This window comes from Anomaloglossus baeobatrachus, chromosome 3 (genome assembly GCF_048569485.1).
Source record: "Anomaloglossus baeobatrachus isolate aAnoBae1 chromosome 3, aAnoBae1.hap1, whole genome shotgun sequence".
In the NCBI taxonomy this organism is placed as follows: Eukaryota; Metazoa; Chordata; class Amphibia; order Anura; family Aromobatidae; genus Anomaloglossus; species Anomaloglossus baeobatrachus.
Genome location: NC_134355.1, coordinates 433801745 through 433824790, shown reverse-complemented (window position 1 = coordinate 433824790; position 23046 = coordinate 433801745).

The following is a 23046-nucleotide window of genomic DNA, read 5'->3' as shown; positions in this document are numbered from 1 at the left end:
TGACTTAACAGCCGTGTGCGGCAATGATGCAAACCTGGCTGCGGGCCATCCTCAGGGCAATGTGACACACGTGCCTTTTAGGGCTCACGTGTTGAACCGAATTCGCCAGCAATTTTTAAAACACCATCACGGCCTACATGGCCTTGTGCAGTGGGCACGCTCGCTATGTGCTCACTTCCATCGTGCGCACACAGCAGCTCAACAACTTTCATCACTCCGGAAGTCTTAGGGTCTGGCAGTTAAACGCCGTAAATGCGATGTTTCGACACGCAGGAATTGGAATCTGCACATGTTGCAGCATGTGTGGCAGCACCGCAGAGCCCTGCTGAAATACGGTAAGACATATAGCCTGGGATAACTTGATCCAGAGGTGGTGCAGATCACGCTGCTGGAGTGGTGTCAGATCAAGGACCTATGCACCCTGCTACACAGTTTTGAAATGTCGACGAAGATGTTTAGCACTGGCAATGTCATTCTCAGCGTGACAATTCTGGTCATCTACATGATGGAGCACACTGTAATTATTATTCGGAGTCAGGTGTTGGGACAAGAGGAAGGGGAGGAAGTACAGGAGGAGTCATATGCGGAAGGGATAACAAGATCTACGAGGTCCAGATGGTCAGCGGCACCTATGCGGCAGTCATGGTGAGGGAGAGGGATTAACAAGGGCGCATAGTATCAGCAAAAAGTGTTGATGAAAGTGCAGGAGCCCATGAAGAAATGGAGGACGAACTGGCGATGGGCATGGAAGACTCAGCAGATGAGTGAGAGCTTGCTCACATTTCGGTTGTGCGAGGTTGGGGGGAGAGGGCAGAGGAAGGATGCACGATTCTCACCTCTCTGCCACCAACACACCAAGGACTTGGTCCTCCTGGATGCACAAGACACATGAGCGCCTTCTTGCTGCACTACCTACATGACCCTCGGATTGTATGAATTTGAACTAATCCTGAATACTGGGTTGCCACACTGTTAGATCCCCGGTACAAGACAAAATTTGGCGAACTAATTCCTGCCATAGAAATAGACGCACGTATACAGGAGTATCTGCAGAATGTGGTACGCAATCTTAGATCTACTTGTCCACTAAACACCAGTGCTGCACAGAGTGAATCTCAACGCTTTGTCATGGATAGGAGGAAATGGTCTTTTACTTGTCCACATCGGAGGGACCGAGGGATGGCTGCTGTGCTGAGATGGCGTTGAGTACGGTGTCCCTGCACAGTTGCACTTTTGGTCATATCCCAAAATGAGTTGAAAAAGGACAGATGCTGTTGGAAAGGGGAACAGGTGTGTTGGAAAGGGGAAAAAAGTTTTGGTCCGTGGATTTGGTGGTTAAGCAACTGTAACATTTGCTGAAGAAACAACATCTGTTACAGTGGGACTGGCAGATTTGGATAAAGTGGTATATAATCTGTGACCGCTATATAACGAAAATTAATAAGAAAAGAAAGAGAAAGGTATATATCCCCATCAGCAGTCAGTGTCCACCGTGCTCCCAGTTGGAAAAGGAGAGGTTGGCAACTTGAAGGTTTGGTGGAGGATACAGAGCTGTGTGGCTATGAAACTAATAGTAGCCTGAACCGAGTTAGACGCCATTCGGATCTGGAGACTGTGAGCCCTGTTAGCGTCACAGGGTCCACATGCCCACCCAGCCCAGGAACTCCCTGTTAACAACACAGGGGCCATTGAGTACGCTGACCGTGTGCGTAGGGGCCACACCTGTGGACAGCAGGCGCATCAGCAGCAGCAGGCCTGTTAATGCCACTGGGCTGCACAAGCAGGACTGTTAGGACAGGAGCTGGTCTTAACCGTTCTGCGTTACCAACTGTGGTGGTGGCCTGCATCCACCACCCGATCCCTGCCTACCTCTGGCCTAAAGCCGCAATGGGTTCAACACATGGAGGTGTGCTCTTTCGGAGCATAATAGAAGACTGCGCACCTCCTTGTTGGCTCCAGCCCCTTTTATAACCTGGGTCCGCACCAAACCAGGGTGAACCACAATGCACCTCCTGGAGACAAAAGTAGAGTGACACGTCATGAGTGGCATAACTAGCGTCCTATTTGGAAACGCAACTTCAATGATGACCTCATGGCTGCCATGACCCAAACACCTCACCAGTCATCGTCTGAGCATCAATAATGCGGTGACAAGTCATAGGTGTGGGCCTCTGCAAGCCATTTGGGAGGACACCTGATGCCCTGTGGTCTATATGGGACCCCCACATCAGGGCCAGGGCCAAAGAGTTCATTACCGGACCTAGTCTCTGATGCAGGAAGTGCCTGAGCATGCTCAGTAGCATGAAATACAGTCTCTGAAAAAAGACTATCAGCTTTAGCATGGTGTCTATGCCCAAAACAGGACTTATACCCGGCACGGAATGCAAGCACCTGTGCAAAGAGGCTTTTCACACTTAGTGTGGGAGCATGCGCTGTATCCCGAAATGAAAACTTAGCGTCAGGAATGGCACAGTCAGGCTGAGCATACTCACTAGGCGAAACACTGTAATTATGCTGCAGCTGGGGTACATCGGCACACGCATGCGCACTAGCTGCCTCTCCACACTTAGACGTGGAGGGGAAATTTGTCTTGGAGATGCTGTCTATGAACAGAAGGAAAAGCTAAAGGAAGCCTGACTTTCTATCCCTCCGAATTATGAAATGCAGCAATGAATTCCATGAGTTTGCTATAACATTAGCGTAGCAAAATGTGCATGAGGGTGTGATGTAGAGGTGCTAGAAATAGCCTGTCACCAGTGGGGCACTAATGGAATACAACAGCCAGTTCTATGATGCCACAAAATGGCAGTATTTTGTGCTATCATTATAGCTTATTAAAAACAGAGCACGAGGTTGTCATGCAGAGGTGCTGCACATAGATTTGCAGTAGTGTGAATTGACAAAAGTACAATAGCCACGTTTAGGATACAACTAGGTACAGTGAGTGTTTGCTAGTATAATGGCTGAGTTTAAAAAAGTTTGAGTGTGCAATGCAGGCAGATGTCCTGCAAATAACGTTCCAATACTGTGAATTGACAAAAGTACAATAGCCACGTTTAGGATACAACTAGGTACAGTGAGTGTTTGCTAGTATAATGGCTGAGTTTAAAAAAGTTTGAGTGTGCAAGGCAGGCAGATGTCCTGCAAATAACGTTCCAATACTGTGAATTGACAAAAGTACAATAGCCACGTTTAGGATACAACTAGGTACAGTGAGTGTTTGCTAGTATAATGGCTGAGTTTAAAAAAGTTTGAGTGTGCAATGCAGGCAGACGTGCTGCAAATAACGTTCCAATACTGTGAATTGACAAAAGTACAATAGCCACGTTTAGGATACAACTAGGTACAGTGAGTGTTTGCTAGTATAATGGCTGAGTTTAAAAAAGTTTGAGTGTGCAATGCAGGCAGACGTGCTGCAAATAACGTTCCAATACTGTGAATTGACAAAAGTACAATAGCCACGTTTAGGATACAACTAGGTACAGTGAGTGTTTGCTAGTATAATGGCTGAGTTTAAAAAAGTTTGAGTGTGCAAGGCAGGCAGATGTCCTGCAAATAACGTTCCAATACTGTGAATTGACAAAAGTACAATAGCCACGTTTAGGATACAACTAGGTACAGTGAGTGTTTGCTAGTATAATGGCTGAGTTTAAAAAAGTTTGAGTGTGCAATGCAGGCAGACGTGCTGCTAATAACGTTCCAATACTGTGAATTGACAAAAGTACAATAGCCACGTTTAGGATACAACTAGGTACAGTGAGTGTTTGCTAGTATAATGGCTGAGTTTAAAAAAGTTTGAGTGTGCAATGCAGGCAGACGTCCTGCAAATAACGTTCCAATACTGTGAATTGACAAAAGTACAATAGCCACGTTTAGGATACAACTAGGTACAGTGAGTGTTTGCTAGTATAATGGCTGAGTTTAAAAAAGTTTGAGTGTGCAATGCAGGCAGACGTGCTGCAAATAACGTTCCAATACTGTGAATTGACAAAAGTACAATAGCCACGTTTAGGATACAACTAGGTACAGTGAGTGTTTGCTAGTATAATGGCTGAGTTTAAAAAAGTTTGAGTGTGCAATGCAGGCAGACGTGCTGCAAATAACGTTCCAATACTGTGAATTGACAAAAGTACAATAGCCACGTTTAGGATACAACTAGGTACAGTGAGTGTTTGCTAGTATAATGGCTGAGTTTAAAAAAGTTTGAGTGTGCAAGGCAGGCAGATGTCCTGCAAATAACGTTCCAATACTGTGAATTGACAAAAGTACAATAGCCACGTTTAGGATACAACTAGGTACAGTGAGTGTTTGCTAGTATAATGGCTGAGTTTAAAAAAGTTTGAGTGTGCAATGCAGGCAGACGTGCTGCAAATAACGTTCCAATACTGTGAATTGACAAAAGTACAATAGCCACGTTTAGGATACAACTAGGTACAGTGAGTGTTTGCTAGTATAATGGCTGAGTTTAAAAAAGTTTGAGTGTGCAATGCAGGCAGACGTCCTGCAAATAACGTTCCAATACTGTGAATTGACAAAAGTACAATAGCCACGTTTAGGATACAACTAGGTACAGTGAGTGTTTGCCAGTATAATGGCTGAGTTTAAAAAAGTTTGAGTGTGCAATGCAGGCAGACGTGCTGCAAATAACGTTCCAATACTGTGAATTGACAAAAGTACAATAGCCACGTTTAGGATACAACTAGGTACAGTGAGTGTTTGCTAGTATAATGGCTGAGTTTAAAAAAGTTTGAGTGTGCAATGCAGGCAGATGTCCTGCAAATAACGTTCCAATACTGTGAATTGACAAAAGTACAATAGCCACGTTTAGGATACAACTAGGTACAGTGAGTGTTTGCTAGTATAATGGCTGAGTTTAAAAAAGTTTGAGTGTGCAATGCAGGCAGACGTGCTGCAAATAACGTTCCAATACTGTGAATTGACAAAAGTACAATAGCCACGTTTAGGATACAACTAGGTACAGTGAGTGTTTGCTAGTATAATGGCTGAGTTTAAAAAAGTTTGAGTGTGCAATGCAGGCAGACGTCCTGCAAATAACGTTCCAATACTGTGAATTGACAAAAGTACAATAGCCACGTTTAGGATACAACTAGGTACAGTGAGTGTTTGCTAGTATAATGGCTGAGTTTAAAAAAGTTTGAGTGTGCAATGCAGGCAGACGTGCTGCAAATAACGTTCCAATACTGTGAATTGACAAAAGTACAATAGCCACGTTTAGGATACAACTAGGTACAGTGAGTGTTTGCTAGTATAATGGCTGAGTTTAAAAAAGTTTGAGTGTGCAATGCAGGCAGACGTCCTGCAAATAACGTTCCAATACTGTGAATTGACAAAAGTACAATAGCCACGTTTAGGATACAACTAGGTACAGTGAGTGTTTGCTAGTATAATGGCTGAGTTTAAAAAAGTTAGAGTGTGCAATGCAGGCAGATGTCATGCAAATAACGTTCCAATACTGTGAATTGACAAAAGTCCAATAGCCACGTATAGGATGCCACTAGGTACACTGAGTGTTTGCTAGTATAATGGCTTCGTTATAATTAGTTGGAGTGTGCAACGCAGGCAGATGCGCTCTGCAAATGTCTTGGCACTAGTGGGACTATAGCAAAGTCCAATAGCCACGTATAGGATGCCACTAGGTACACTGAGTGTTTGCTAGTAAAATTGCTTAGTTTAAAAAAGTTGTAGTGTGCAATGCAGGCAGACGTGCTCTGCAAATGTCTTTGCACTAGTGGGACTATAGCAAAGTCCAATAGCCACGTATAGGATGCCACTAGGTACACTGAGTGTTTGCTAGTAAAATTGCTTAGTTTAAAAAAGTTGTAGTGTGCAATGCAGGCAGACGTGCTCTGCAAATGTCTTTGCACTAGTGGGACTATAGCAAAGTCCAATAGCCACGTATAGGATGCCACTAGGTACACTGAGTGTTTGCTAGTAAAATTGCTTAGTTTAAAAAAGTTGTAGTGTGCAATGCAGGCAGACGTGCTCTGCAAATGTCTTTGCACTAGTGGGACTATAGCAAAGTCCAATAGCCACGTATAGGATGCCACTAGGTACACTGAGTGTTTGCTAGTAAAATTGCTTAGTTTAAAAAACTTGGAGTGTGCAATGCAGGCAGATGTGCTCTGCTAATGTCTTTGCACTAGTGGGACTATAGCAAAGTCCAATAGCCACGTATAGGATGCCACTAGGTACACTGAGTGTTTGCTAGTATAATGGCTTCGTTATAATTAGTTGGAGTGTGCAACGCAGGCAGATGCGCTCTGCAAATGTCTTGGCACTAGTGGGACTATAGCAAAGTCCAATAGCCACGTATAGGATGCCACTAGGTACACTGAGTGTTTGCTAGTAAAATTGCTTAGTTTAAAAACGTTGTAGTGTGCAATGCAGGCAGACGTGCTCTGCAAATGTCTTTGCACTAGTGGGACTATAGCAAAGTCCAATAGCCACGTATAGGATGCCACTAGGTACACTGAGTGTTTGCTAGTAAAATTGCTTAGTTTAAAAAAGTTGTAGTGTGCAATGCAGGCAGACGTGCTCTGCAAATGTCTTTGCACTAGTGGGACTATAGCAAAGTCCAATAGCCACGTATAGGATGCCACTAGGTACACTGAGTGTTTGCTAGTAAAATTGCTTAGTTTAAAAAACTTGGAGTGTGCAATGCAGGCAGATGTGCTCTGCTAATGTCTTTGCACTAGTGGGACTATAGCAAAGTCCAATAGCCACGTTTAGGATGCCACTAGGTACACTGAGTGTTTGCTAGTATAATGGCTTACTTAGAATGAGTTGGAGTGTGCAGAGGACAAGAGGGTACAGTGGCAGGATTGTGGTGCTCTGTGTAGAGGAATGGAAGCCTGCCTTTCTATTCCCTCCTAATGGTGAAATGCAGGGAGGAAATCCCTGACCTGGGCTACACAGACGCTGTTGCTGTTTGCAGGACCTGTCACTTATGGCTCTCTGACCCTGCCGCTTTGAGCCCTTAAAAGGACTGCTAGAATGTGCTCTCCCTAAGCTGTCTAACGCTGTGTATGCAGCGCATACAGCTGTATCGGCTATAGGACTCAGGAGGACGGAGCTGCGACACTGATGTCTGACACCAAAGACGCAGAAGGCAGATAATGGCGTTTGTGAAGAAAATGTCCGGTTTTATAATGCAGGGACATGTGACATGCAGATCCTATCACACATGCCGTTGCTTCTCTGGCTCAAAGTCCACTTAGGTGTGTGTGTGTCTGTGATTGGCTGACATGCTGGCCCGCCCCACAAGACGCGCGCGCTTAGAGAAGGAAGACAAGAAAAAAAAAAAAAAAAATGGCGATCGCCATTATAGAAACAGCAGTGATCTGAAGGCGCTGTTCACGCACACTATACACTGAAATGTGATAATAGTTTGATTCACAGAGTGACTTACACTATTACAGCAGAAACCAAGCTAGGATTTAGCTGTTTTTTGGCTGCTAGAACCGTTCTCGAACGTTTCTAGAACTATCGAGCTTTTGCAAAAAGCTCGAGTTCTAGTTCGATCTAGAACATGCCCCAAAATCACTCGAGCCGCGAACTGGAGAACCACGAACCACGAACCGCGCTCAACTCTATTCAGGACGCTGGCTGCTGCTGCTGCTCGGCACTGTGTGTGCAGCTGTGACCCAGGGAGGGTGGGTGCAGATTCATTGCACCCACTCTCCTCAAATGGAGGGTCCTCACACCTAGAAAATGGGGGATACGTTCCCTGAACGTGTCCCCCATATTCTAGAATGTCCAGAGTCGACGTGGGACGTCCAAATGGATTACAGCAGATTTTTTTTTTCTTTTCTTTTCAATAAATTGGTCAATCAGGGAATGTTTTGGGGAGTGTTTTTTCAAATAAATTTTTTTTTGTTGTCAATTTTTTTTTTTATTACTGTCAATTAGTTATGTCGGGTATCTGATAGACGCCGTGACATAACTAATTGCTCGGCTTGATGCCAGGTGACATTACACACCTGGTATCAACCCCAGTTATTACCCCGTTTGCCAACGCACCAGGGCGCGGGATGAGCTGGGGCGAAGCGCCAGAATTGGCGCATCTAATGGATGCGCCACTTCTGGGGCGGCTGCGGCCTGCTATTTTTAGGCTGGGAAGAGTCCAATAACCATGGCTCTTCCCATCCTGAGAATACCAGACCCCAGCTGTCAGCTTCACCTTGGCTGGTGATCTAATTTGGGGGGACCCCACGTTTGTTTTTTTTTTTTAATTATTTATTTATAAATAATTAAAAAAAAAACAGCTTGGGGAGCCCTCCAAATTGATCACCAGCTGTGGTTTGAAGGTGAAGCTGTCAGCTGTGGTTTGCAGGCTACAGCTGTCTGCTTTACCCTAGCTGGCTATCAAAAATAGGGGGGACCCCACGTCATTTATTTTAATTATTTTTTTTTCTTTTTGGGCTAAATACAAGGCTAGGCACCCTTTAGTGCCACATGAAAGGCACTAAAGGGCGCCAGCTTAGAATATGCAGGGGGGTGGGACGTTATATATGTTTGACATCTATCCATTCATCCATTGTAGCATTTTAGGCTGTGCGCCCACAATCAGGGTTTGCAACGTTTTGGACGCAGAGGGTTTTCCCTGCGTCCATAACGCTGCGTTGTGCAGTAGAAGCACAGTGGAAGGATTTTTAGAAATCCCGTGCCCACTGTGCTTCTTTTCTCCGCAGCATAAACCGACCTGTGGCGCAGCTTCCCGAGCCTCAGCATGTCAATTTATGCTGCGGAGATGAGTGTGCTCTGCAGATAGGATAGAGCTCCACAGCGGCCTGAACCCAAATCGTGGGCATGGGCAGCTGCGTTCTCCCATGAACAACACTCACATCTCTGCAGGAGGCTGACACTGTGTACTGGACGCCGTGTCGCTGGATCATGGCCACATAGCCTAAAAGAGAGAAATTTGTTGCTACAGCAACATTTTTGTGAAGTACCTGTGGATTTAAAATGCTTACTATACTCCTGAATAAAATCCTTGAGGGGTCCAGTTTCCAAAATGGAGTCACTTGTGGGGGGTTTCTAATGTATAGGTACCCAAGAGGCCCTGCTAATGTGACATGGTGCGCGCAATTTATTTCAACTTTTCCAAAATTCAAATGGTGCTCCTTCCATTCCAAGCCCTCCCATATATCCAAACAGAGGTTTTTGGCCACATATGGGGTATCCCTGCGCTCACAAGAAATTGGATAACAACCTGTGGGGTCCACGTTTTGTTGTTGCCTCTTGAAAAAGTGAGAAATGTGATGCTAAAGAAACATTTTTGTGAAAAAAATGAAAATTTTCAATATGGCAACCTAAGCTTATCAAATTCTGTGAAGTATTCGTGGATTCAAAATGCTCAATATACACCTAGATAAAAGCCTTGAGGTTTCTTGATTCCAGAATGGGGTCACTTGTGGGGGGCCTCCACTGTTTAGGCACTTTAGGGGCTTTCCAAATGCGACATAGCGTCCACTAATTATTCCAGCCAAATGTTCAGTCAAATTGCACTCCTTCCCTTCCAAGACCTGCCGTGTGCCCAAACAGTTGATTTCCACCACATATAAGATATCACCAAACTCAGGAGAAATTGCAGAATACATTTCATGGTGATTTTTTTCCTGTTACCCTTGTGAAAAAAAAAGCTACCTGGTTGAAGTAACAATTTTGTGGTAAAATTTTATTTTTTTATTTTCATGGCTCAACGTTATAAACTTCTGTGAAGCACCTGGGGGTTCAGGGTACTCACCAAACATCTAGATAAATTCCTTGAGAGGCCTAGTTTCCAATATGGGGTCACTTGTGGTGGTTTTTTGCTGTTTACGTACCTTAGGGGTCCTCCAAATGCAACATGGTGCCCGCAATCTTTTTCAGCCAAATTTCCTTTCCAAAATTCAAATATTGCTCCTTTCGTTCCAAGCCCTCCCATTTGTCCAAACAAAGGTTTCAGACCACATGTGAGGTATCACCGCGCTCATAAAAAAGTGGGTAACAAACCTTGAGGTCAAATTTTTGGAATTACCTCTTGAAAAAGTGAGAGAATTGATGCTAAAGCAACATTTTTGAGAAAAAAATTACAATTTTCAATATGACAAAGTAACGTTATCAAAATCTGTGAAGTACCTGTGGGTCCAAAATGCTCAGTATACCCCTCGATAGAAGCCTTAAGGGGTCTAGTTTCCAAAATGGGGTCACTTGAGGGGGGTTCCTGCTGTTTAGGTACCTTAGGTGATCTGTAAAAGCAACATGGTGCCCGCAATCTGTTTCAGCCAACTTTGCTTTCCAAAATTCAAATATTGCTCCTTTCATTCCAAGCTCTCCCATTTACCCAAACAAAGGTTTCTGACCACATGTGGGGTATCGGCGCGCTCATAAGAAAGTGGGTAACAAAGTGTGAGGTCCAATTTTTGGTGTTACCTCTTGAAAAAGTAAGAAAATTAGTGCTAAAGTAACATTTTTAGGTAAAATGTTAATTTTTATTTTTTTTCCTTCCATATTACTTTAGTTCCTGTGAAGCACCTGAAGGGTTAATAAACTTCTTGAATGTGGTTTTGAGTACCTTGAGGAGTGCAGGTTTTAGAATGGTGTCACTTTTGGGTATTTTCTGTCACCCAGGCCTCTCAAAGTCACATCAAATGTGATGTGGTCCCTAAAAAAATGGTTTTGTAAATTTTGATGAAAAAATGGGAAATTGCTGATGAACTTTGAACCCTTCTAACTTCCTAACCCCAAAAAATTTTGTTTCAAAAATTGCGCTGATCTAAAGTAGACAAGTGGGAAATGTTATTTATTAACTATTTTGTGTGACATAACTCTCCGGTTTATGGGCATAAAAATTAAAAGTTTGAAACTTGCAAAATTTTTAATTTTTTTGTCAAATTTCAGATTTTTTCACAAATAAAATAAAAAAATATCATCCTAAATTTACCTCTAACATGAAGCCCAATATGTCACGAAAAAACAATCTCAGAATCACCGGGATCCATTGAAGCGTTCCAGAGTTATAGCCTTATAAAGGGACACTGGTCAAAATTGCAAAAAATGGCCTGGGCATTAAGTACAAATCTGGCTTCGTCCTTAAGGGGTTAAAGGAAAAAATCTACAGATACTGTGATGAATCCCAAGCACTCAGCCAGATACAAAGGGTGATAGTATCATATAAACAGCGTCTCAGTGAGTAATCACAGATAATAAAACAAATAACATTGGAATAGGCATCATTGTAGTAATATGTGTCCTGAAGGCAGAAATCAGGAGGAGGTATCCGACTAGAGAATGGATAAGCTAGTAAGGAAGCATTGTAATATGGTTACCAACCAGTATGTAAAAGGCATGAACAGACGTATGGATGGCTACAAATAGGTTTGTGTCAGAATCTAGCATCATGATGTACCAGCATCTTATGGGAGACATGATTTCACATGAGAGAACACAACATACCCAGAGTCAGGGAGAAGCGAGAGGCTAGTGGAGAGGTAGAGGAGGTGCCTGAGAAAAAAGGGGGATAAGAGAATGCTCAGTGGCTGTCTCAAGAGGAACCAAATACAAGTATGCAGTATATAAGGCAGAGCATATAAATATATAGCAGAGTGTATAATGAAGCAGGATTTTACCTTTAGGGCATATGGCATGGGGACGGGGTCCCAGAGGAGCAGGCAGGAGGCGTGTGGCGCTGTGGTGTGCTGAAGAGCGACTATTTAAAGGATGGCTGGCACTTCCTGGTGCGTGTGACGTGCGTCACTGCGCATGCGCGCGTGACGTCAGCGGTGATGCGGGCGCGCGTCTGCGCATGTGCGCTGCGTCAACAGAGGGGGGAGGACAGAACTATGGATGGGCGGTTTGTATGTGTGTATTGTGCGCTCGCCGCGTCATCAAGGGGGAATGCAGACCTTCCCATCGAGGCAATTACACAAGTGCCTACAGCTCGGACAGCGATCAGAGCTACTCTGGTCCCTCCTCTTCTTTTTTAGGCACCTGTCCACAAACACGAGGCAAACCAGGAGGGGCAAGAAACAGGGCTCCACCACACAGAATAACCACACGGCCCCAGGTAGGGAGAACATCGTATACAATATTTCCTCTCTAACACTCACACCCACAGAGACCAAAGTTCTACAGAAAGGTTTAACTTTTTGTCTTACACCCCCGCTCAACATCTTTGCCCTGGAACAGGAACTCAATCGATTCTTCAGAAACCTTCCATTCAAAGTCCATTTCTCCACCTCCCACGGCTTCCCCAACATCAACCCTGTGGTTCCCACAACTGACTCATGCCCATCAACCTTCCTCACTCTACGTGAATAAGGCCTCAATAACCCAAGCACTTTTCAACCTCCCAGACACTACCACCCAATCGAAACTTACATATCCTTGGTCACACGTGACATTAACAAAGTCAAAACAGACATAAGTCAGGGACACATGCACCTCTGTCACAATATGACGAATGACGAATCAAGAGCCCTTCTCGCTCTTAAAAACAATCCCCATTTAATCATAAAACCTGCGGATAAAGGTGGCGCAGTCGTCGTACTTGACAAATCCTACTATATAACCGAGATCAAGAACCAGCTTACTGATTCCACCACTTACACTCCTATCCCACGAGACCCCACCACATCCATCCGCTCCATCATTCAGGACCTTGTCAACTTTTACTCCAACAACGCCACTATAGACAACAAATTGTCCAGTTTTCTAATCAATAATCACCCCATCACACCCGTATTTTATACCCTCCCCAAGATACACAAAAACCTCACCTCTCCCCCCGGCCGACCAATCGTTGCTTCAACTGACTCCATCCTTTCACCACTGGCCCGCACTTTGGAAAAAATACTTACGCCTCTCATTCCCAACACTCTTTCATTTCTGAAGGACACCACCCATTTCCTAGAAACTTTATCTAATGCCAACTGTCCCGCTGAGAATTGCTTCTTGGTCACCATGGACGTAACCAGCCTGTACACCAGCAGTGATCACCATGGGGGCCTCAAGGCCATTCAATGGTTCCTCAATACATACATTGACTTTGACAATTTGAAGAAACAATTCTGTTTGGATGTCCTAAAGGTAATCCTAGAGAACAACTTCTTTCTCTTTGAGGACACCTTCTACATACAGCAGAAGGGGACCGCTATGGGGTCTCACGTAACGCCCCCATACGCTAACATTTACATGGCCAAATTTGAGGAAGATTTCATCTATCCTCACCCCCTCTTTTCTAGCAACATCCTCCTTTGGAAACAATTTATTGATGACATATTTTTCATCTGGATCGGCAATGAGGAATCACTTATTGAATTCTTCAATGACATTAACACCGTCTCCCCCAACATCTCGTTCACCCTACATTATGACCGTGATTCAGTGAATTTTCTTGACACTCTTGTCATCAGGGACTCCGATGGAAAAATATCCACTGATATCTACACTAAACCCATTGACAAGAATAGTCTTCTTTTATACAGCAGCTGCCACCCAAAGCACATAAAAAAATCTTTGCCTATCTCTCAACACTGTAGAGTGGATAGAATAGTCTCCAACCCCATGACTCGTGAACTCCAGCACCAGAAAATGAGTACCAAGTTTCTGGATAGAGATTACCCTCACCACATTGCATCCATTACCACCCCTACACGCAACCCGGAACCCAATAAGAACCCACGGATACCATTCGTCAACACCTATCATCCGTTTTCCACGTCCTTCAGTCAGGTCATTAGGAAATACTGGTCAATTCTTGGCAATGCATATCCGGACATCACAGAATTTCAACAGCCACCATTGATTTGTCATAAACGCCCCCAGAACATTAAGGACACTCTAGTCCGAGCCGACATTGGTTCCTCCCTGAGCAAGGACAGACAGAGTTTTCTGGCCACACCACGGAAGGGAACGTTTCCATGCCTCCATTGTGTCCAATGTTCTAACGTCACCAAGGGCGAGCACTTCTCGCACCCTAGGACTGGCAAGCAGTACCCCATTAAAGGCTTCTATACCTGCGACACCAATTTTGTTGTATACCTAATCAAATGTCCATGCGGTCTCGGATATGTTGGGGAGACCACCCAACATATCCAAGACCACATTAGTAAGCATAAGTCTACTATACGCTGCGGCCAGACCATACTTCCCATACCAGCACATTTTGCTGCCAGAGGACACTCAGTTTCCCAACTCAGATTTCAGGTGCTTGAATAAGTTCCATTGCCCAGAAGGGGAGGCAACAGGGTGCAAATCCTCCAGGACCGTGAGGCTTACTGGATTCACACACTACAAACTCTGGAACCATTGGGCATGAATAGGGAATATGAAACAAATTATTATTTATTATCATAGGTAGCCTATTCTTATACATATATAGGTATTTGTGTCAGTACGTATGTGTTTTATACTTGTATATCCTGTATACCCGGCAGTCCTAACCCATCTTCTTTTTTTCAGAGATATTGACCACTCTTCTCATTGGCAGGATCCATTTCTCACACCTTCCTTATAGGCACCACCTTTCTTCAAGGTAGCATCTCTAACCCATTATTTTTCAGGTTTCTGCTCCTCCAGGTTTACACACCTGTCACACCACACACCTGGGTGACTCTCTATATATATAGTGACCCCCACCCCCTGACCCTCAGTTAACATACATCCATCCCACGCCTCCTGATTGAATATGGTCTACATTTATTCATAATTCCTCCCTCCCCCTCCTTCTTTATCCCACTCATACACACCCACCATTCCTTTACATCTAACTGCCCTTTCCATAGTCACACTCCCACATCATCCCCATATGCTCTCCCTATACTTCCCCTTTTGCTCCATTCCCATAAGCCATACATATACACATATCTCTATAGTAGACATGTATCTCATCTCTTTCATCTCAATCAGTCTTTACTCTTCTTCATACACACTCCATAGGCCCACCCCTCAGTTTATGCCCTATGTACGCGCAGGATGGCTCCTACATATTCGCTGACGTTCCACACATATGCATTAGCCCAATCCAGAGTTTCCTCATCCTGCCCCCTTGATGACGCGGCGCGCACGCGTGCACAATACACACATACACACCGCCCATCCATAGTTCTGTCCTTCCCTCCCCCCTTGATGAAGCGGCGCGCGCACGCGCGCACTATACACACATACACACCGCCCATCCATAGTTCTGTCCTCCCCCTTGATGACGCGGCGCGCGCAAGCGCGCATAATACACACATACAAACCGCCCATCTATAGTTCTGTCCTCCCCCCTCTGATGACACGGCGCGCATGCACAGACGCGCGCCCGCATCACCGCTGACGTCACGTGCGCATGCGCAGTGACGTACGTCACAGGCACCAGGAAGTGCCAGCCATCCTTTAAATAGTCGCTCTTCAGCACACCACAGCGCCACATGCCTCCTGCCTGCTCCTCTGGGACCCCGCCCCCCTTGATGACACGGCGCGCACGCGCGCACAATACACACATACACACCGCCCATCCATAGTTCTGTCCTTTCCTCCCCCCTTGATGAAGCGGCGCGCGCACGCGCGCACTATACACACATGCACACCGCCCGTCCATAGTTCTGTCCTCTCCCCTTGATGACGTGGTGCGCGCACGCGCGCACATACACACATACAAACCGCCCATCTATAGTTCTGTCCTCCCCCCTCTGATGACACGGCGCGCATGCGCAGACGCGTGCCCGCATCACCGCTGACGTCACTTGCGCATGCGCAGTGACGTACGTCACACGCACCAGGAAGTGCCAGCCATCCTTTAAATAGTCGCTCTTCAGCACACCACAGCGCCACACGCCTCCTGCCTGCTCCTCTGGGACCCCGTCCCCATGCCATATGCCCTAAAGGTAAAATCCTGCTTCATTATACACTCTTCTAAATATTTACATGCTCTGCCTTATATACTGCATACTTGTATTTGGTTCCTCTTGAGACAGCCACTGAGCATTCTCTTATCCCCCTTTTTTCTCAGGCACCTCCTCTACCTCTCCACTAGCCTCTCGCTTCTCCCTGACTCTGGGTATGTTGTGTTCTCTCATGTGAAATCATGTCTCCCATAAGATGCTGGTACATCATGATGCTAGATTCTGACACAAACCTATTTGTAGCCATCCATACGTCTGTTCATGCCTTTTACATACTGGTTGGTAACCATATTACAATGCTTCCTTACTAGCTTATCCATTGTCTAGTCGGATACCTCCTCCTGGTTTCTGCCTTCTGGACACATATTACTACAATGATGCCTATTCCAATGTTATTTGTTTTATTATCTGTGATTACTCACTGAGACACTGTTTATATGATACCATCCCCCTACTATCAGACGGTCTGCCCGCATTTACATGTTATGCCCATGTAACATTGTCACTCATTTAACTATTGGTATACCTTTTTTGTTTTACCTCTATATCAGCGCACGCTTGTGCTTGCTATATGGCTTCTTTATACTATACCTGTGGTGCTAAATTTTTCCTCTTCTTCATTTAGCGAACTACGCCTGAAAAGTAAAAACGCCCTACCCGTGGCAGAATCTGCGGACGTTTAACTCGTCCATATTCAATGGTCTCTCATAAATGTATGTGTACATACATTTTCTGTAAATATGTAAATTTTTGTTACAATATGTCACTTTTGGTGTGTAAATAATCTCTATTATTTCTTATAGGCAAGACCTTGACAAAGGCCTAACACAGGCCGAAACGTTGGTTTGGCTTTGCTCTATTGGTAGTGGCATTTTTTCTTTTTGCTTACAATCCACAAATAAAAAACTTTTGCATTATCTTTGTATCTGACTGAGTGCTTGGGATTCATCACAGTATTTCTTGTTGATGGGCAGATGGTCGAGGCCGCTCCCTGGGAACGGTTTGATGGAATGCAGGCAATTCAATCTCTTCCAGGTCATCATCGTCTCTCTCGTCATCAAACAGATGAGGCATCCTGGACAGTGCATCAGCATTGGTGTTCTTGCGGTCTGCCCTGTATTTTATGATAAAATCATAATTTGCTAACCTTGTGACCCATCGCTGTTCCAAGGCTCGCAGCTTCACCGTATCTAGAGGAGTCAACGGGTTATTGTCCGTGTACACAGTAAACTTTGCAGCAGCAAGGTAGTGCTTAAACCTTTCCGTCACAGCCCATACAAGTGCCAGGAACTCCAGTTTGAAAGAACTATAGTTCTCCAGGTTCCTCTCTGTGGGCCTCAGCTTCTGGCTGGCGTAGGCTATCACCTTCTCCTTGCCCTTCTGCACCTGTGACAGGTCGGCTCCAAGCCCCACATTACTGGCATCCGTGTACAGTATAAACGGGAGACCGTAGTCGGGATACGCCAGAATTTCATCCCCTGTCAGGACAGACTTTATCTGCTCAAAAGATTTTTCTTGTTCCTTGCCCCATTGGAACGTAGGGCCCGAGGACTTGCCGTGCACGGTTTGTCCCACCAAAAGGTCCTGCAAGGGGGGCCGTCATCTGCGTGTACCCCTTGAAAAACCTTCGATAGTATCCCATCAAGCTCAGGAACTGCCGCACTTCTCTGATGGTTTTGGGCCTTGGCCAGTTCTGGGTAGCTGTAATTTTCTCTGGATCCGGTGCCATACCTTCAGCACTGACCACATGCCCCAAGTATTGTACCTTCGGCTTTAGCAAGTGACACTTGGATGGCTTCAGCTTCATCCCGTACTTAGACAATGCCTCAAATACATCCGTCAGATGTTCCAGGTGCGCCTCATACGTCTTGGAGTATACAATGACATCGTCCAGGTACATCAAAACCATCTCGAAGTTGCAATGGGCCAAGCAGCACTCCATGAGCCTCTGGAACGTCCCCGGTGCGTTGCACAGCCCGAATGGCATGCTATTAAATTCACATAGTCCCATCGGGGTAGCGAATGCGGTCTTCTCGCGGTCTTCCTCAGCAACAGCCACCTGCCAGTATTCGCTAGTGAGATCAAGGGTAGAAAAGTAAGTGGCAGATTTCAGGGCGGCTAACGATTCCTCAATGTGAGGCAAGGGGTAGGCATCTTTGTGCGTGATCTTATTAATTTGTCGGTAGTCTACACACATTCTCATGGTACCATCCTTCTTCTTCACAAGTACCAGAGGAGCGTCCCAGGGACTGCAGCTGTCACGGATTACCCCGGCTTCCTTCATGCTCCTGAGCATATCTTTGGCACATTGGTAATGGGCAGGTGGTATGGGCCTATACCTCTCTTTGATAGGTCGGTGAGTGCCTGTGGGTATGTGATGTTGTACCCCTTTTATCTGCCCAAAATCCAGTGGATGTTTACTAAAGACCTACCTGCTCATACTCCTGGACAACCCGGTAGACCCCTTGTTTATGATGTGGGGGTGTAGAGTTGGTGCTCACATGTAACTCCTGACACCATTTCTTTAACGGTTCCTGGGGCTGTAACTGAGGGACTGATTTGGGGAACCTGCTGCGTGGATAATATCTGCATTGACTACAAACAGCTTGGCAATAGTGGCGTATCTGGGTAATGTGATCTCCTCTTCCCTGCAATTTAACACTCGCATGGGCACTCTCCCCTTCCGGACATAAACTGCCCTCCTGGCCGTACACACGGTAGGCCAATGCTCTGAAGGTAGGGGCTCTACCATTGCCTGGTAATACTGTCCACGGGAGCCTACAGCTGCCCTGCACCATATCATCATTTCACTTTGCGGGTGCACTATCAGAGGGGCCACATCCATTACCCGCACACTGCCTATCTCACCTCCAGAGAGATTCACCTGTTGCCACTGCAGGAGGGCTCGGATCTCACGTTGCAGGACTCTCTGTCGCCCTGCTCCTGCAGTCTCGGACAGCTGTTGGAGCAAAAACAATACATCTCCTATACCGTTTTCAATCACATTGGTACCTAGAATGATCTTAGAGTTCCGATCACTAGGGTCATTTTGTACGACTATGAGGCCTTGCCTCTCTAACTCTACCTGGCCGACCATAATGATCACCTCCTTGAACCAGATTTGAGTCACCGGTAACCCGTTGACGGCGTAGATAGTAATGCTGTCATCTGGTGGGGTGAGTTCATCATCAAGCCACAATTTCTTATACAGTACATAGGGAATAGTTGTTACCTCGGAGCCGGTATCAAAGAGTGCAGAGGTCGGGATCCCATCCAGGGTGATGGAAACGATGGGCTGTCCCCCTACATACTGCTCCCGCCAGTCTGCTGGGCCTTGAGAGTTTATTCCTGTGGATTGGCCCTTGGCCCCAGGGGTTGCCCGTTTAAAGGACAGCTCCGCGCGTAGTGGCCAGTCTTGTTACACTTATAACAGACAGGTGATCCATACTGGTCACTGCTGCATCCTTTGTATGCCGGGGTCCTCTTCCGCATCCAGGGGACGTCCTCCGGACAGTCAGCTAGTTGGATCTCTCTTGTCGGGATGGCCTTGGATTTGAGTTGCATCGCTTCCAGAAGCCTTGCGACATCGTTACTCAGTTTCTGTACTTGAGCAGACAAATCACTTGCTCCGCTCCCAGGTGCTATTGGAGGGGTCGGTTTTGGCAGCGCTAAGGCAGGGTGCTTCACATGCAACAGAGATGTACCAGCTTGCCAGGACGGGTGTGGAGAGTCAGGAGCCTCCGGGGGCTGCAGGGCTTTGATTGCCCGCTCTTTTAAGGTGGCAAAGTCCAAAGCAGGATGTTCCAGAGCCCACAGCTGGAGCTGCTTACAGTCCTCCACTGACCCTTGGCCTTGCCGGAACTGCTCCAACAGCATCTTATTCCTCTCCGGCTCTTCAATATCGTTGGTCAGTCTCAGGGTCCGCAGCGCCGCTTGTAACTTTAAGGCATAATCCCTAATGCTGTCTTGAGGCCGTTGTTTACAACTATAGAACCTCATCGTTAACTCTGCCTCAGCGCGGGTCTCAAATGCAGCTCCCAGTCTCTTAAAGATAGCGGGTATCGAGATCTGATCCTCCTCAGTTTATGTCTCCACTTCCAATTCGGCAGCGCCGGTTAGCTGCCCCAGTACCACAGACGCCCGCTACCGTCCGGTCAGGGCATACATATCGAGGATGTTATATATAATCTCTTGAATCTCTGCAGCACGTCTGGTCGGCCATCATACTGCGGGAGCCAGGCGGCGCTAGGCACATAGGGCAGGGTTTTTTGGCATTATTGGTACAACCGCCGCGGGTCCCGATGCCGCCGCTCCTGAGGCCGGCATTACCCTGATCGGGTGGAGGCAGCGCCGCCACACTTCCATCGTCTGGCGCAGACATTCTCGCGCTCCCCCTTGGTTTTCACTCAGCACTCTCCTCGATGCTGTGGTCCTCAGGGGAACTTCCGGTTCCGGCCTTAATCTCAGGACGAAGGGCGGGGCTTCTGCTTTGCGCGCTTTTGTGGAGAAGATGACGTTTTGGCACCAAAAGATGGCATAAGATGGCAGAATTGTTGGGAAACAGGATTTTGACTCGCGGTTTCGGTCTTCAAGGCGTACGTCACCCAGGTAAGTGGGTCCTGCTCGTATCCTGTTCGTGACGCCAGGAATTTGAGGAGTGCTGCCCCCGTGTCAGCAACCGGGCTGCTCGGATCTGGATCCGCGGTGGCTCGAGGGGCGTCCGGACCCGGGGGTCTTGCGGCCACTCAAATGAAGGGGGTATTTACAGGGGATTGTGTTTAGAGTTTGTAACGCCACCCGTGGTGTGTGGTGAGGTGGAGTACCACTGCTGTAGTTTGGAGTACCCGGGGGCAATGGAGTGGAACAGCCAGATGTTAGGACCCTCCACGGGTAGGAGGGATACCCCGGGACTCAGTGATGGGAGCTGGGGAGTGCCGTTGGGGAGTGAAGGGGTCACTTGCATACTCACTCAGTCCATAAAGCTGACACCGACAACTGGGTAAACCAAAGTTCTGGACACCGCTGCCGCTGAGGGGAGCTAGTTTGGGTCCCGTCTCCAATGGTGCTGCCTGGTGATCCGTGACTTTCTTCCTGGCACTAAGTTCACTTGCTTGTTGGTCCCGGTAGTATAGAACTAGTCGGGTCCCGCTCCCCAGTGTGACTAACTGTGGGAGCTTGCTCTCAGGCTTCACGCTTGGGATTTTCTGGACCATTTTTGTGGAAAGTCCTATCCCCCTCGTTGCACCAGTACCCCGATTTTGGAGCGGGTGGAGAGCGGATCTTGAAGGCTCTGTTCTCGTCTGATAAATTGTCAGGTTGCTTGAAGATACTCCCTGACCTAGGGTCCACGTACCCTGTCGTGCCCTGGTTCTAGCCCAGTGATGGTACAAGGCCGCCGGCTGTCCTCCTCGACAGTTCCGTGCCCCTTGTCACGATACCCTGCGACCGGGGTTCCAGCTCCTACTAGGTCCAGACCACCATCTGCTACCTAGTTGCTTCCAAGGAGCCTGTCTCCTGACCTCCTCTCTCCTTCACTTCCCACACTTCACTCTCCTCACTCTCTTATTGACTGACTTGACTTGACACTCCTGACCCCCCCTTTAACCAAACCCCCAAGTGGGCAACCCTATTCCACTCAGGCCGTCCACTGGTGTGTCTGGTGGGTGTGGTGCAGAGTGTACCTAGGATTTTTCTAGCTGTTGTTGGCAACACCATGTAGTAGGAGACCCATAACCAAGGAGGAGGTGGATATTGCACAGAGGGGAAGATTGCATAATACCCTGTGACGACCTGATAGTCCAGGGTGTCACAGACACGTGGTGAGGTTTAAATATTAGACAGTATAGGTACTGTCCCGATTTTGTACACCTTGTTGCGGTGGGATGGCTTTACACTTTTTTGATCAAAAATAGTGTTTACTAAGTACCCTGTTTATTTTTATGCACTATGCTTTTATTTAGTTACAACAGGGTATATGTTCATATTATTTTTATCTTGGGTTTTCTTGATCTACAGATGTAGCGGAGCTAAAATCATCATGGACCCTCGTGTGGATTACGATGGACCTGCTGGGGTGTTTTGGGGGTTAATAAAGTGTAAACACTGTATTTTTTTTTTGTCTTTTATTTCAAATATGGAAATAAATGCTATTATGAGGAGTGAGCTTTTTCTATTTTTTGAACACACTGCTACTATTCTGCAAATAACTGTATATTTGGCTAGAGCAATTAGCCTAAAATGTTGTGATCAATTATTTCCCAGAAAAGATAATTTGTTTTGGGGAAAACATTTTTGAGTATATGCATTTTTCTAGACCAGTCCATTAATATAATATTAATTTTAAACCATAAAAAAATAAAAAATTAAATTCTAAAATCAAATATAGTATTTTTTTCCTCGATTCTTTGGTTTCGTGGTAGAGAATGGGTTGAGGAGTTAGTTAGTATTGACATAGAAAACTAATGAGCCAGTGGTGCAGTCACTGTAATAAGCCAAGTGACAGTCCTAATAATTTCCCTTAAAGGCTTTTTTCCCTTTGCACGTCTAATTATCCAGGTAAATGGTGGAGCATCAGTGCATGGTCCTCAGTGAAGTATTTCCTTCCATTGTTAACTTTTTAGCAGAAGTTTAACACCTTAAGGCGCACTCACATCAGCGGTATTTTGCCACAGGGCTGGATCCGGTCCAAATGCGTTTCAGCTGAATTCAACTCCAATGGAGTCGTGGCGGGAAGCGGTCACATAACCGCATGTTGCTGTGATTCCATAGGAAATTAATTGAGCTGAAACGCATTTGAACCGGATCCGGCCCTGCGGCAAAATACCGCTGATGTGAGTGCGGTCTAGAAAATGACTGCTATAAACAATTAGGAAAACACAATTAGAGACAATCAGGCATAATAATAATCAATTTTACATAATAGAATAATGCAAATCTAAAGAGTAATATAGGTTACAAGTATAGCTGCCTGTCCAGAAGTAGAGAAAATCCCTACTATATTGCAGTATATTGTGAATATTTCTAAATCCTTAATTTCACTCCATTAGCATCTCTTTGAGGGGTTAGGGGGTCTACAATAAATTTTACTTCATAAAGATATCTTAGTTTTTCAAGATACTTTAGATTATTGCCTTAAGATAACAGTCAAACTCCCACC